Source organism: Capsicum annuum, chromosome 9 (genome assembly GCF_002878395.1).
Source record: "Capsicum annuum cultivar UCD-10X-F1 chromosome 9, UCD10Xv1.1, whole genome shotgun sequence".
Lineage (NCBI taxonomy): Eukaryota > Viridiplantae > Streptophyta > Magnoliopsida > Solanales > Solanaceae > Capsicum > Capsicum annuum.
In genome coordinates, this window is record NC_061119.1 from 176987009 (window position 1) to 177000863 (window position 13855).

Below are 13855 nucleotides of genomic sequence, written 5' to 3' on the forward strand. Positions count from 1 at the left end.
TTAATACAAATCTTGCTTTGTAATAATCTGTTAAGCTTAATTATTCTTTTTTATGTTTATATCTTCATTGCACAGGTTTGACAAAATTAAATTATGAAAGTAAAAATGACAGAAATGAGACATATCTCAACTCAAACACAATTTCTTCTTACAAAGTGCATTTGCATATGAATCATTTGTACAAAAGGCATTTGCATATAAATCATAAATTTTTAGTAAGACTTTAAATTTTTACCTTTTAATGCACAAAGACAAACTATTCAATATTCTTATTTATAATGGCCATGCATCGCGCGAGTACGTAAATCAGTTACTCTTAATAGGACCTAATAAAGGGATAATTTTTCCAAATCTAATTATCATAACTAATAATACTACTATTTTACTTTTAGGATGTAATACAATATAATTTCAAAAGTTCGCTTTTAGTAGGAAGTTAGATTCGAAGTTCCGACAATGCATATTCGGTAAAAATATGAATTCTATGAAACGATACAATATAACATTCAATATTTTAAGTTTACTAAAAATGCAATTATATATATCTATTCAATGACTCAGTTCAATAAAACTACTCCCTTGAAAAAAGAACAAGCGTCAGCCAAACTTCTGCAGGAGTTAATAACAGAATACACGAGTACATCAAATATCTTTTATATATATATATATATATATATAAAAGGTGATGTGTCACCTCTCTATGACCTTCATTTGTATTTATTATTTTTTCTCCTTTCTTGGGGCATTTTTATCTTATATTTCTCTCAAAAACTTTTGCTAAAAATTAAAACTTATACCACTCTATAGTTATTTTATAAATGTTGTCATTCATTGCTCTATTAAAAAGAAAATGCATTTAAGAGTATTGAAGCTTGTTGAAGAATGCCAAAAGTTTCTAACAACACTAAACTGAAGCCATGATACAAGATTTATGGAAGAAGTCTGAAATTTTTTCCTCTTTATTGATAGTAATAAAAGAAATTTTCCTCCACAAATCATATATTTATGTATTGTTAAGTTTGTACTTTTTGTTAGTTTTTTTATTTTTTTTATTTCTTCTTCATTTATGTTTTTTTCTCATCATAATTGTTCTTTCTGATTGTACAAGCTGTCTTATTTGATTGGGGTAAACTAACATGACTTACTTGCAAAAGAAAATTTATGATAGAATTAGCAATAATTAGGTATGAAAAGCGTTACAATGTCACGATCCAAAATAGGCACGTGATGGAACATGTGCGCCCTCCAGTATAGGTAAGCATATTTCAATGCAAAAACACAACTTAAGAATAAAAAAGCAGAAGACCTGAGAAATAAATCCAAAAATATAAATAACGAAGAAATAATATTAATGCTACATCCCCGGATCTGATTTTTACTAATACAAGCCATTAATATAGATTTATAAAAAGTATACTAAGATATCTTGTATGTGAAAGTAACCACAAGATAATAAGAAAGAGATTCGGGTAAGCTTGAAGTCCATCCGTCACTACCTCGATCTCCACAGCGTCCAACCAGTAAGACATATCTACAAACTGCTATGCGGTCCAATACCTACACAGAGTGCAGAAAAATAAGAAAAAGAAAAGAAAATAAGGTGAGTACGAAATCCAGGTATACTCAGTAAGTATCGTCGATAACCGACCCTAATCCATTAAAACGGCGAGAACCTTCACGCTGGCTACCCAAGGTATTCAAATAATCTATAACCCGCCAAAACATAATACTTCATCCTACCAGGAAAACCCAAAACAATAGTCAACAACCATAATCAGAATAAAGTAGACACTATAACCTTGGTGAGTCAACACTAGCCACCTCATGATCCATAATTAGAGAGAAACACTTATATAGAAGACTTACTACACAACATATAGATTTCAGAATTAATCACATGATATCAACCAATAATTATGGGGTCAAATAAGGAGAGATTATATAAAGATTCAATAACATGCCATCGAAGGTACAATCCAATGGTCTCTCAGATTATGCCATAACCTTACTCCAAGTCTCATAATATCTCAACTTTTAATCCATATAAGATAATGTAAAGTAATATAATGATCTAAGAGGGACCCCCAATATCTCAACTATAATCCATGATTAAGACTCCAGTAGCCGTCGGATGCTCACCATGTCATCTAAGCGGGACCCCCAATATAAACGAATCACAATATACCAATAATCAAACAAATAACGCATAAAAACTTCGAAAAAAGATCAAGGTACATCTCAACTTGCCTTAACTGAAGATTCATAAATCCAAATATTGCACAAATCCCCAATCAAAAGCTCAAATCCTTTGAAACATCTCTAATCACGATCAAACTATCAAATATGATATCTACATATCAAAAGAGAGCCAACGATATCCATATTGACTATATTCAAGACGGGTCTAGAAACAGATGGCAAAAATAAGTTAAAAAATGCAAAGTATAAGACCGTAATTGTATTTTAGAAATATGTTTTTCATACTCATAGAAGTCTTCCGCTGAAAATCTATGCGAAAACAAGTTTAAAATGAGGCTTACATTAAAAAAAATTATTTTCAAGATTTACTGAAAAAATTTCTAAAATTTATTTTGAAATCAAGATTAAAAAACTACCCATGGAAGAAATCTCAAAAATTCTTTTGAAATCGCCCAAATCCACGCTCACAAGCTCCAAAAATGGTAAAAATGAGATTTTAATTCTCAACTTGGGTATAACAACAACAACAACAACCAAAAATGAAGTTATATATAAAATGATTATACGAGAAAAATGCATTGATAATTATCAAAATCGGAGCTTTCTTGCTACAAAAATATCAAAAATACGAAATGTGCTTGGTTTTGGACATAACCTCAGTGATGGCTGCTAAAGCGGCCTAGTAAAATGGTCAAAGTGCTACTAAAATGGCCAAAAGGGTGCTTTAAAAGTCTGTCGAATGGTCAACGATCGATAAAGCAGTTGACCAACCTCTTTAGTGCCTACACCTGTACCAGCAACCTTCATAACATTTATTTTGACCCTCGGAACTCATTTGGAACCCTGTGAACATGATTCAATTGTGCAAATTGATTGTAAAACACGTTTTGGGTACAATAGAATCATTAAATTTATGAAAACAAAGTCATTATCATAAATTGACCTCCGAAAACCTATTTATACTATTTTGAACCAAGGGTAAAAATGGGATCTAAAGGCTACAAAACTGAACTAACTCCACTACTAACCCAAATTCACATTCTAGATCTGTTGGCACAGTCCGTTTTATCATCCAACACTCGAATCTCAATTAACTATTAGCTCTTAAATCCTCACAATGACCTCAAACTAACCTAAAACCTTTCTGAAGGCCTTGGGACTGTGCCAACCATTTTTGTAACTCATAAATCAGATGGCACAACCACGAAAAGAGGTAAAATGGTCAAAATATATAAAAGAAAAAATCATCCAAATTCACGTCATTACATATAACATCAAGTACAAAATTATTCTCATAGAAATTGAAAAAGGTATTGTTCGTCTGTGTTTCAATTGTTATGATGTTTTTAATTTCTTGAGATGTAAGTTATGTAAACTTTAGTTAGTATTGAGAAGAATTGCAATTTTGTAATAGTTTTCAAATAATTTTTTGAATATCTATATTTTAGTTTTATAATATTGACTTACTTTAATCCGACTTAGCTTTGCAAAATTCATTAATCTGACTCTCAATAAGTCAAAACATCACCTAATTTGGGATGAAAGGTATCCCTTTTAACTCAACGTGTTAAATAGTAACATGTAAGGATTTTCATATAAGGGATATAAAAGTTTGATTATATATGTAGCTAAATCCTATTTTATCTTTTAAATGGATAAAACATTTCTTGCAACTCAATTGTTATTTTTTATATTTCCTCCGTCCCAAATTACCCGTCCCAAATTGAGATGTCACATTGATTAAGAAAAATAATTAATAACATGGCTAGTTTACTATAGATCCCTATTAAATGATGTTTACATTTTAATTTGAAGAAAAAGTAATTAATGCAAAGGGTAAAACATGAAATTTTTTTTTGTCTCTTCTTAATTAATGAAAAAAGACAAGTAAAATAAAAAATCAAATTAGGAAATTTGGGACGGAGGAAGTATATAATTATATTTATCAACACAAGACACACGTGCAAAGCAAGTTCAGTTGACTAGTTCAAAGAAAAATGTGCTTCTCCTAAATTACAAATGAGTGAAAGATTAGAGAATAAGTGAGTTTAGAAGAAGAAGATGAATCTCAAACAAAGAACTAAATGTGTAGTGTAAATCTAACTTGAAGCTATTGCGAGTTAGACTTTTACTCTTTTAGACATCCCAACAACATTTGTTTGTAACTTAACAATGGATTTTGGATTTTTAAAATTTTAAAAATTATATTAAAATAATGAGTAAAAGCAAAATGTATGTGAGCAATGCCCTCAAAATAGGATTTAACTACATATATAATCAAATTCTGATATCACTTATATGAAAATCCTTACATATATTTTCCTTTTACTCATTATTTTAATATAATTTTTAAAATTTAAAAAATCCAAAATCCATTATTAAGTTACAAACAAATGTTGTTGGGAAGTCTAAAAGAGTAAAAGTCTAACCATCAATAGCTGCAAGTTAGATTTACACTACACATTTAGTTCTGTGTTTGAGATCCATCTTCTTTTTCTAAATTCACTTATTCTCTAATCTTTTCACTCATTTGTAATTTAGGAGAAGTACATTTTTCTTTTAACTAGTTAAGTGCATGTACTTTGCACGTGTGTCTCGTATTGATAAATATAATTATATATAAAGAAATAAAATTATCAAAAAATAGCAATTGTGTTGCAATAAATATTTTATTTATTTAAAAGATATAATTTGACACTAAAAGTATTTCATCTTAATCAATAAAACTATTAATAAAATGAAAAATTTAATGAATTAAAAATTTTTTGCTCATCAAAAGGAAAAGATTTAGAGAAAAATTAAGCTACAAAGGAGCATTTGTTGTACATATATATCATATTAAATTAAAATATAAGTATTATTAGTACTCTACGATTCAATTTAGGGTTGAGATTAATATTCATAATATAAAATATAAAAGAAATGGAGAAAAAAAGTTATAAAACTAAGAAAACACAAATAAAAAAAACAATTTGTAAGAATATATCATTATCCTTCGTTTTAGTCCAACATCACTCCTTTACCTTTCTATAGTCAATGATCGTACATGAACAAGCTTTTTACTTTCTTCAATTACTCAAAATCAATATTGTATATGTCTTTAATAAAAGAACATACATAATTAGATGTAAATATTTAATGATACACTTACGGAAGTATCATGATGTATATTAAAAGCTTTAACCTCAATTTCTTTGTGACTAATCAATTGACCCACATATGATCGATCAAAAAAATTATTGTGTGAATTATTTCCTTTTAAATAATAAATGTAGATAGATCATAAAACTTTCGAAAATAATAATCATATGCCAATAAAATTAATAGAAATTGAAGGTTCGAGTCACGTTGGAGGATAAATGAAAACTCTATTGATCCTCCTAGGAGATGGGGTGTAAGAAAAAAAAATATTTTCAAACAACATATATAAAAAACTCTCTCTATTTGTGTTCTTATGAATCTTAGAATTTGAATTGAAATTTTTATCCTTACCGTATTCTTCCGGGCGAGGTCATAAGAATCTCAACAATTAAGGATAGAATCTAAAAATATGACAAAACACGCGCAAAAAATTACATAATTAGGCAATCAAACCAACATTTAAAAGCAACGAACAACCAATAGTTGATAAAAAGAATTTCAAAGTGCAAAGAAAATATAAATACAAATTAAATAGAAAAGTAAAGAAACAAAGATTCATACAATTACTCGGATGCTAACATTAAAAAAAATAGAATTTACTTAATTTTTTTTTATATTTTAAGTAAAATTCTTTCCAAAATAATCTACCTATTTTTGTTAAATTATTTTTAAAAAGGGACTCACAAATTCGATGAACAAATAACTATTAAAGTAGTATTTTGCTAGTATTAAAGTTCATATTTGGTTAGTTCCTCAAAGGTGAATTAATAATTGAAAATCAACAAAATTTGTAAGAAAAAAATGTGCGAAAAATACCTATAGTTAGACGAAATTTTCAATTACGCACCCTGAACTTTGTGGGGGTCCTATGACCCCCCCCAGATTATTTTTTACCGTATTTAACTGACATATATTTTTCCCTTATCAAATATTTTTTCCTTACGCGCTCAATGTACGTGAAATACACGCCGCAAAGTTCAGGATGTGAACTGCAAATTTCACTAAAGTATAGATATTTTTCATACTTTTTTCCTTATTTTTAATTATGTTTAAATAAGGAAGGTGAATTAATAATTGAAAATCAATAGTATTTTTAATTATATTTAAATAAGGAAAGATAATAACCAAATTTTAATGGGACACCTAAAGTATTACAAAATAATTAAATAATAATTTAGTAAAATGGTAAATGACAGTTTTGTCTATTGTGAAGTCTTTTAATGAAGACAAAAAATTCAAATCACTTTTCTAAAAAATTTCACACTTTTAATATATTATAGATATACATATAGATTATCTACAATCTATAATCTATATCTATATCTATAATATATTAAAAGTGTGAAGACCCTTAGAAAAGTTATTTGAACTTTTTACCCTTCATTAAAAGACTCTTCTTTAGACAAAACTGTCTTTTCATTATTTTTTTAATTTATTATTTAATTATTTTTTATTATATTAATTAGACTTCTTAAAATATATGAGACTCCTAAAATATATAGTAGAAGAATTAATTAATATTTTCCTTTCTATTAGACTTCCTAAAATATATGGGACTCCTAAAATATATGTTAGGAGAATTAATTAATATTTTTCTTTCTACTATTCAATTCGAAAAATACTCCTAAAATAAAACTCTATTAAGGAAATACTTCTATAAATATTGAGATGTACGTGAACAAACCGACTTGCCTATTGGGAGAATATGATTGATGCTCATCTAACTTAATTTGATTGTATGTCTAGATGGTGGATGCTTCATTTTCTAACCCTCAACTTCTTTACTATTATTGTCAGCATAATAGGATTCAACATGTGTGTATTTCAAACCAAGGTCTCCAAATAAGTATTCAGGGGGTCACCAAGATAAGTCTGCTCCATCCATATCAAATGTATTTACAGCTCTTCAACAAGATATTAAGACCACAACTAGTTGTCCAGGCAATAATAAGGGTAGGTTCATGTCATTACCATAACAACTAGAGGATAATAGAGTGCAATATGACCAAGTAATAGCAGAAGACAGTGACAAGAACTTGTTACCTAATTTTAATAAGGAGAACCAGCTGGATAGATCTTAAGACAGTGCATTGCCCGATGAGGTGTGAATCCTGTAGGGGTATCAAACCCTAAGAATATGATCTTTGAACAGATACAAGATTAGTTGCCTGCTTAGGAAATGGAAATTAGGGGTTATGCTTCCGCTTTGTTACATGAGGCCACCCATAACTTTGAACAGGTGATAGAGCAATCTAATGCCAAAGAAAGAGAACCCCAGAGGTTTCTCAAGGATCTTGATAATGAGTATAGAGTAATAAACTCTAAAGACGAGACTGATGAAATCAACTTGAGTCATTTAGAGAAGACTAAAGAAATTGTGTATGATGTATTTGACCCCGGTAATCAAGAGAAATCTGCAAAAGAAGCGACTCACTTGGCCAACCAACATGGACTATTTCCCAGGGGATCTTTAAGAAATTCAAGGAAAAGAACCAAGCATACTGTAGCTAACTTGAATGGGCACACAACTAGACCTCTTACCGATCTCTTTCCCATAAAATAATCAATTGATCAGTCATCATGTTTGGAATACAAGGGGTATATTTACCCAAGGTGTTCTGGAAAAACTTTAACAACTCACAAATATTCACCATATCTCTCTGATTGCAATCCTGGAACCTTTCTCCAATAATATTCATCTGGAAACTGCCAAAAGAAATCTTAAGATGGAGCATGCCCTGTGCAACTCTAATGACAAAATTTGGATCTTTTGGTCCATGAATATCTCTTGTGACATCATTACTATTGATGATCAGCAGATTACATGCTCTATTACGCATTCTGCTTTGCATCAATCCTATCTAATGACTTTTGTTTATGCTAAGTGCAGAGATACACTTAGAAGACCTTTGTAGACTAAGCTGGTTCAAATGTTTACAACAACTTTACCTTGGTGCACTATTGGAGATTTCAATGTGAATATTGAATTTAGTGAAAAATGGAAGGCATCCCATATGATATGAGGAAGAGCTTTGACTTCTTAGGGGTGATTGAGGCTTGTGACTTGTCTGACTTGGGTTTCAATGGTCCTAAGTTTACTCAGTCCAATCTATGATATATTTAATTTAGAATATAAAAAAGATTGGACAGAGCTATGGTATCAGATGATTAGTTGAGAGATATGCCAATGACTAACATTACTCACTTGTCTTCTGTGGGATCTGATCATTGCCCTTTGCTGTTAGAAATACATAAAAGGGTGGAAGCACAGACTAAATATTTCAAATTCTTGTACTGTTGGGTGGAGTACCCCACATTTCTTACCACTGTGGAAACTTTCTAGCAATCACCCTATGAGGGAACACCTATGTGGAGATTTCACCTAAAAATGAAAAAACTAACTTCTACTCTAAGTAAGTGGTCTAAAAAGGTTTTTGGTGACATATATGCCAATGTGAAAAGTTATGATGAAAAGGTCAAGGTTGCTGAAGAAATCTTAATCCTGAATGGTGATGATGAAAACAGATTGGAATTTCACAAAATACAAGCTGAGTATATTAGACACCTCAAAGTGGAGGATGTTATTTTAAGATAGAAATCTCAGCTGCATTGGTTCAAGTATGGTGATGCCAACTCCAGTTATTTTTATGCCTTTATCAGAGGTAGAAAAGAAAAAATGTTTATACATAAAATCAAGACTGAGGAAGGGGCTTAGATTCAAAGGGATACTGATATAGCTGCAGCTGTAGTTTAATATTTTCAGGATATCTTTATAAGAGCAACAGAGTTTGTGCCTGAGGAAATGCTTATTAATATTCTTAAATTGATAACAGATGATCAGAATGAGAAACTTAGGCTATCCCTATTATGGAGAAAGTAAAGGTTGCGGTTTTCTCAATGAGTAACCATTCAACAGCAGGCCCTGATGGTATGAATGGTAAATTTTTCCAATCCTGCTGGCATATTATTGGTATGGATCTGTTCTAAATGGTTCTTGCTTTCTTTTGTGGTCAGGATTTACTTGAATATTTCACTCATAAATATCTAATCTTTCTCCCTAAAGTGCCACATCCTAACAAACTATCTGAATTTAGACCAATCAGCTTGAGAAAATTTACCAATAAAGTCATCTCTAAACTTATTTACCTCAAAATAGCCCCTATCCTTCCCAACATTATTTCTACGAACCAATATGGCTTTGTGAGAGGAAGAAACATTGCACAAAATATCATGCTTGCTCAGGATATCATTAGTAACATCAAGAAACTAGTTGTAGGAGGAAATGCTGTCATTAAATTAGACATGGCCAAGGCATATGAGAGGGTGTCTTGGTCATATACATGTCTGGTGTTAAAGAGGTTTGGATTTGGTGAACCCATTATTGACATGATATGGAGAACCTTGTCCAACAATTAGTACTCAATCTTGGTGAATGGTACTAGATATGGTTTTTCCTACTCTATAAGGGGTTTGAAGTAGGGGGATCCCTTTTCCCCTGCTCTATTCATTCTAGGGGTAGAAGTTTTATCAAGAGCCCTCAACAACTTAATCACCAGCCTCAATATCATAGTTTTCACATGGATTGGAGAGGAACCCAGATTAACCATCTCACTTTTGTAGATGATATCATCATCTTCAGTACTGGTAGAAGAAACCCTCTCAAACTGATTATGAAGACATTGGCTTTTTATGAAATAGTTTTTGGCCAAATGATCAATAAGAACAAGAGTCATTTCATGCTGCGAGATCACGCCTTTCCTTTCACTGTATCAAGGGTTAGATGAAACTGGATTTCAGCAAAATCACAACCCCATTACATACCTTGGTTGTCCCATTTATATTGAAAGATAGAAAATTAGTCACTATGCTGGTTTGGTTAGTAGTGTGGCTTCAAGAATAGTAGGATAACATTCAAAACTACTTAGTTATGGTGGTAGAAGTGTGCTGATTAAACACGTCCTGCAGTCTGTGCCAATTCACATTCTTTCTGCCTGCATACCTCCAAAGTCTATTATAAAACAACTCATCTATCTGTTTGCTGATTTCTTCTGGGTTAAAAGGATAATAAGAAGAAGTATCACTGGGCTTCATGGAAGAAGCTATGCTTCCTGGCTACTGAAGGTGGTATTGGTGTTATACATATTACTGATACATGTAAGACTCTACAAATCAAAACAATGATGGATATTCAAAAGCAAAAACACTCTTTGGGGGAAATTATTATTAACCAAATATTGCAAGAGAATGCATGTTGTTGCCAGGAAAAGGTCCACTAGACAATCTCTGATGTGGAGAACTATGATGAAGAATAAGAGAGATGCTGAACAGCATATTTTATAGAGAATCAGGTCAGGTACTTTTCACTTTTGGTGGGACAACTGGTCTGGTTTTGGAGCACTAAATAACTATAGACCCGCTGGTGTAAATTCAAGTAATTCTAAAGTGTCAACTTTCTTAGTTGATGATGTATGGAATCTTCAGAAGTTGTCTACTATTCTTACCAGTCAAGTAGTATAATTTATTCTCAGAACTCCAATCCAGTATCAGGAAGGGATTCCTGACTTCCCAATTTGGACTCTAAGCCCAAGTGGTGAGTTCAACTGTTCAACTGACCAGAGAGCACAGGGAGATAACAATACTGAATAGTCATATCTGGCACAACATGATCCCATTCAAATGCTCCTTTCTTATATGGAGAGCTCTAAGAATAAAATTCCCTACCAATGAGAGGTTTTGCCAATTTAGTATAACCTCTATCAGATGTGGTTGCTATCTTAACTCTGGCAGGGATAATATTTCTCACATATTTGTTAAGGGTCCCTTTCTTAATCATATATGGATATACTTCTCTTCAACTATGGGAATTACACATGTCTTTACATCAATCAAGAACCTGCTGAGGAAATGGTGGAACATGAAAGCATCCAATAGGGCTTATAAGCTGGTGCTTCAGGCTCTCCCAATTATCATTTGCTGGAATCTATGGAAAAATAGATGTGCTGTGAAATATGGTGATAAACAACCCTAGTTAGCTAGAGTCAAATTTCTCATATACAAAGATATCTCTCTCCTGCTATATAATGTATTTCCTTACATTCACTGGCCTTTTCGATGGTCCAACCTGTCAGCTTATGTGGAGAAGTGTAGACAAGGGACAAAATTTACCACTGTATATTGGACTAAGCCACCAGCTTCAATGATCAAATTGAACTCTGATGGTAGTGATCTATCTAACCCTAGAAGGATTGGTGCAGGGGAGGTTATTAGAGATCATAATGGTGATCTCATCTATGCATATGTTGCTTCTTTGGGAAAAGAGACTAATAACCAAGCAGAGGTGGAAGCTGCTATATGGGGATTATCTTGGTGTTTGAGCAATGGTGTTCAGCAGGTAATGTTGGAATTGGATTCTGAACTATTGGTCAGATGGATAAGGACCCAAATGACTATACCTTGACACCTGCAACCTCTTGTGGAGTCCTTACTAAAGATCATTGCATAATTTTAGCTTTGTATTTATAGACATGTATACAGAGAAGCTAACTTTGTAGCAAATGTATTGTCAAAAGTGAGCCATCAGTTTGACCAGCCACAACATTATTTCCATAGTTGTCAACTACCATCAGCTATAGCAGGTTATTATCAGCTAGATAGAATGGACATGCCAAGCTTCAGGAGAAGGAAGGTGAACAAGATACATAATCCACCATAGTACAAGGCGGTAGCTGGGAAGAAGACATAAGCATTTTATAGTAGGTTTAGCATACTGGTATTTGTATACTGTTTGTTTCATTCCTTATATGTTGTTACACAATTTGAGGTCAGGTTTATGCCCCTCTCTTGTACAGTTCTTTGTGGTTAAATGAATGTCTTGGGGGTGCTTCTCAGCCCCTAAAATTCTTTAAAAAAACATGTGTGTATAGATATCTTCTTATTTTCATTCAAAATCATTCTCTAGGGTCAAAATGTTTGCTCAGATAAGAATTAGTTGGATCAAAATCGAAGCTTTGTGATCATTCTTATATTTTTTTTTGTAGTTTACAGGTCGTAGATGAATGCCAGTCGACTTTGAAGAATTTCTTGTGTAAGGGTTAGGTTTAGTTGTATTATTTTGATATCTTTATTATTTTATTATTTATTATTTTATTTTAATTTACAGATGCTAGATGAATGTGGGGCGACTTTGAAATTTGTTTTTAGGTAAAAGTTAAGTTTAATTGCATTATCATAATATCTCTATTAGTTTGTTATTTTGTGGTAGTTTAGAGTTCGTGGATGAATCTCGATCGACTTTGAAAAATTTTTGTGTGTAAAATTTAAGTTTAATTGTATTGTTATCACTTTTATCTTATTATTTTGTTGCACTTTACATGTGATAGATAAATGTTGGTTGGCTTTGAGGAATTTTTTATGTAAAGTTTAGGTTTAGTTGTATTATTTTGATATCTCTATTATCGTATTATTTTTTTATTGTTTACATGTGGTATATGAGTGTCGGACGACTTTGAGAAAGTTTCTGTGTGTAAAGATTAGATTTAGTTGCATTATTTTGATATCTCTATTATTGTATTGTTTAATGAGAAAAGACATCAAATCCCCCTTCAACTTGTCGCCCAAACTTATTTTAGATCCTAAACTAATCGGGCAATTATATTCCCCCCCAACATCTTTCAAGTGAATTAAGTTCACCCCTTCGGCTGACGTGACAAAAAAAATAGAAAAACACGTGAAATTATATATATATATATATATATATATATATATATAAAAAAAAAAAAAAAAAACACCTCTTCCATCTCTCCCTTTCCCCCCCCCCACCCCCACCCCCACCCCCACCCCCAACACCTCATTTCTTCATCTTCTTTATATCCCTACCCCATTTCATCATCTTCTTCGTAACCCCCTTTCTACCAAGCCCTAATTGATCCAAAACTTCATCTTTCGACAATCAAAAGGGGTTCAAGATTGATGAAAAAGTTTAGTTCTTGGCCAATAATTCCAGGTCATGCGAACACCATCTATGCCATTTCTGAATTTGGGACTATTTGTACTATTTTTGAGTAAAAGATTGAAAATTTGGGAGTTTTGAGATTTTGGGTTTTGGTTAATGTGATCGAATTTGAATTTGAGATTTTGTGTATTGATTTATTTTTGTGATCATGTACTTGTATTTAGTCCATTGTTAGATTTGCTCAAATTAATTTAAGTCAATTTTTCATTTGATGAAGAAAAAAAAATTCATTGAAAAGCTTGCAATAATGGTGAAAGGAAGAAAAAAAGGGTACTTCTATCTGAAGAAGGAGGAGGAGGAAGAGGAGGAGGTGGGGGGGATGGGGGGCTGCTATCTGCTGAAGAAGAAGAAGGAATTGGGGTGGGGTGGGGTGGGGTGAGGGTGGGGGGCTGTGAAGAAGAGGAACGAAGGTGGGGGGGGGGGTTATTTTATTATATAATATATATATATATATATAATATACTCTTTTAAATATATATACACACACACACACATATATATATA

At 31.9% G+C, this 13855-nt stretch overlaps 1 long non-coding RNA gene across 1 annotated transcript; it reads right to left on the reverse strand.

The window, feature by feature from the left end:
• Positions 1–1317: 1317 nt before the first annotated feature.
• LOC124887426 lies at positions 1318–12414 on the reverse strand. Its single transcript, XR_007045165.1, has 2 exons — positions 7384–12414; positions 1318–1557 (listed from the first exon to the last, which is right to left on the reverse strand). It is a non-coding gene; the product is annotated as an uncharacterized LOC124887426 (long non-coding RNA).
• Between the last annotated feature and the right edge of the window lie 1441 nt (positions 12415–13855).